Genomic DNA, 3,966 nt, shown 5'->3' with positions numbered 1-3,966 from the left:
TATCACTCGTGAACAAAAATATAAGAAGGCAAATAGATCACAGTAAAATTAAAATTTTAGACAAAAAATTTAGAACAAAAACAAATGTAAGTGAAGAAAATTTATTCACACACCACAAATGAACACAAAAGTTTTGTTATCAGAGTTTGGGTAATTCCACCAGTTCAACACTAATAGCTTGGCATTTTGTGATAAAGAGATTTCTAATTGATCCAACACATGTTTTAAACATGGATATTGAATGTTGAATCATGTGAAAGACGCAAATGTTTGCATAACCTAAGAAATAAAAACTTAAGAGGTTACAATCCCTAAAAATTACAGACACTTTTTGGAATTATCTCTGTCCAAATTTTTGCATTTCCATTTTAGATGTATATTTTTCTCTTAAATATAAACTTGAGTTATCTCACGTAATAAAAAATATAAGAAGGCAAATAGATCACAGTAAAATGAAAATTTTAGAGAAAAAAATTTAGAACAATAACAAATGTAAGTGAAGAAAATTTATTCACACCCCACAAACGTAAAGAATAGTTTTGTTATCAGAGTTTGGGAAATTCTACCAGTTCAACCCTAATAGCTTGGAATTTTGCGAGAAAGAGATTTCTAATTGATCCAACACATGTTTTAAACATGGATATTGCATGCCTTGAACTTCTTATAGACGCAAATGTTTGCAAAACCTAAGATAAAAAATGGAAGACAATTTTTAATTCCTCAAAATTATAGACACTTTTTGGAATTATCTATGTCAAAATTTTTCCATTTCCATTTTAGATGTATACTTTTGTCTTAAATATAAACTTGAGTTATCTATTGTAAACAAAAATATAAGAAGGCAAATAGATCACAATAAAAAGAAAATTTTAGAGAAAAAAATTAAAAGAAAAAATAAGTAAGTGAAGAAAATTTATTCACACACCACAAATGAACACAAAAGTTTTATTAACAGAGTTTGGGAAATACCACCTGATCAATCCTAATAGCTTGGAATTTTGAGGGAAAGAGATTTCTAATTGATCCAACTCATGTTTTAAACTTGGATATTGCATGCTTCAACCATGTTAAAGAAGGAAATGTTTTTAAAACCTAAGATATAAAAACAGAAGTGGGTTTACAATCCCTAAAAATTACAGACACTTTTTGGAATTATTTATGTGTAAATTTGTGCATTTCCATTTTAGATGTATACTCTTCTCTTAAATATAAACTTGTGTTATCTCTCGTAAAAAAATGTATAAGAAGGCAAATAAGTCGCAGTACATTGAAAATTTTATGGAAAAATATTTCAAACAAAAACAAAAGTCAGTGAAAAAAATTTATTCACACACCACAAATGAACACAAAAGTTTTGTTATCCAAGTTTGGGAAATTCCACCAGTTTAACTCTAATAGCTTGGAATTTTGTGAGAAAGAGATTTCTAAATGATCGTACACATGTTTTAAACATGGATATTGCATACTAGAAGCATGTTAAAGACGCAAATGACTGCAAAACCTAAGATATAAAAGCTTAAGAGAGTTTACAATCCCTAAAAATTACAAACACTTTTTGGAATTATCTCTGTCTAAATTTGTGCATTTCCATTTTAGATGTATACTTTTCTCTTAAATATAAACTTGAGTTATCACTCCTGAAAAAAAATATAAGAAGGCAAATAGATCACAGTAAAATTAAAATTTTAGAGAAAAAATTTAGAACAAAAACAAATGTAAGTGAGGAAAATTTATTCACACACCACAAATGAACACAAAAGTTTTGTTATCAGAATTTTGGAAATTCCACCAGTTCAACCCTAATAGCTTGGAATTTTGTGGGTAAGAGATTTCTAATTGATACAACTCATGTTTTAAACATGGATATTGCATGCTTGAAGCATGTTAAAAACGCAAATGATTGCAAAACCTAAGATATAAAAACTGAAGTGAGTTTACAATCCCTAAAAATTGTAGACACTTTTTGGAATTATCTCTGTCTAAATTTCTGTATTTCCATTTTAGATGTATAGTTTTCTCTTAAATATAAAATTGTGTTGTCTCTCGTAAACAACAGTATAAGAAGGCAAATAAGTCACAGTACGATGAAAATTTTAGGGAAAAAAATTTAAAACAAAAACATAACTAAGTGAAAAAAATTTATTCACACACCACAAATGAACACAAACATTTTGTTTTCCAAGTTTGGGAAATTCCACTAGTTCAACCCTAATAGCTTGGAATTTTTTGAGAAAGAGATTTCTAATTGATCTAACACATGTTTTGAACATGGATATTGCATGCCTTAAACATGTTAAAGACGCAAATGTTAGCAAAACCTAAGATATAAAAACTAAAGAGAGTTTACAGTCCCTAAAAATTACTAACAGTTTTTGGTATTATCTTTGTCTAAATTTGTGAATTTCCATTTTAGATGTATACTTTTCTCCAAAATATAAACTTGAGTTATCTCTCGTAAAAAAATATAAGAAGGCAAACAGGTCACATAAAAAATAAATTTAAAACAAATACAAATGTAAGTGAAGAAAAGTTATTCATACACCACAAATGAACGCAAAACTTTTGTTATCAAAGTTCTGGTAATTCCACCAGTTCAACCCTAATAGCTTGGTATTTTGTGAGAAAGAGACTACTAATTGATCCAACACATCTTTTAAACATGGATATTGCATGCTTGATGCATGTTAAAGACGCAAATGATTGCGAAACCTAAGATATAAAAGCTGAAGAGAGTTTAAAATCCCTAAAAATTACGGCCACTTCTTGGAATTATCTCTGTCTAAATTTCTTCATTTCCATTTTAGATATATACTTTTCTCTTAAATATACACTTGAGTTATCTCACATAATAAAAAATATAAGAAGGCAAATAGATCACAGTAAAATGAAAATTTTAGAGAAAAAATTATAAAACAAAAATTAATGTAAGTGAAGAAAATTTATCCACACACCACAAATGAACAGAATTGTTTTGTTATCAGAGTTTGGAATATTCCACCAGTTCAACCCTAATAGCTTGGAATTTCGTGCGAAAGAGATTTCTAATTGATCCAACACATGTTTTAAACATGGATATTGCTCTCGTTAGACATGTTAAAGACGCAAATGTTTGCAAAACTTAAGATATAAAAACTGAAGAGAGTTTACAATCCATAAAAATTATAGACACTTTTTGGAATTATCTCTATCTAAATTTGTGCATTTCCATTTTAAATGTATACTTTTCTCTTAAATAAAAACTTGAGTTATCTATCGTAAACAAAGATATAAGAAGGCAAATAGATCACAGTAAAACGAAAATTTTAAATACAAATATTTAAACCAAAAAAAAAGTAAGTGAAGAAAATTTATTCACACACTACAGATGAACACAAAATTTTTGTTAACAGAGATGGAAAAATTCCATTAGTTCACTCCTAATAGCTTGGAATTTTGTGGGAAAGATATTTCTAATTGATCCAACTCATGTTTTAAACATGGATATTGCATGCTTGAAGCATGTTAAAGACGCAAATTATTGCAAAACCTAAGATATAAAAACTGAAGTGAGTTTACAATCCCTAAAAATTGCAGACACTTTTTGGAATTATCTCTGTCTAAATTTGAGCATTTCCATTTTAGATGTATAGTTTTCTCTTAAATATAAACTTGTGTTTCTCTCGTAAACAACAGTATAAGAAGGCAAATAAGTCACAGTACGTTGAAAATTTTAGGGAAAAAAATTTAAAACAAAAACATAACTAAGTGAAAAAATTTTATTCACACACCACAAATGAACACAAGCATTTTGTTATCCAAGTTTGGGAAATTCCACTAGTTCAACCCTAATAGCTTGGAATTTTGTGAGAAAGAGATTTCTAATTGATCCAACACATGTTTTGAACATGGATATTGCATGCCTTAAACATGTTAAAGGCGCAAATATTAGCAAAACCTAAGATATAAAAACAGAAGAGAGTTTACAAT

Source organism: Aristolochia californica, unplaced genomic scaffold (assembly GCF_029961685.1).
Source record: "Aristolochia californica isolate CCGP_79_NKW_82.1479 unplaced genomic scaffold, dmAriCali1.0.hap1 SCAF_3, whole genome shotgun sequence".
Taxonomy (NCBI): domain Eukaryota; kingdom Viridiplantae; phylum Streptophyta; class Magnoliopsida; order Piperales; family Aristolochiaceae; genus Aristolochia; species Aristolochia californica.
The sequence above is the reverse complement of the archived record's forward strand: the minus strand, read 5'-3'. Positions refer to the sequence as shown.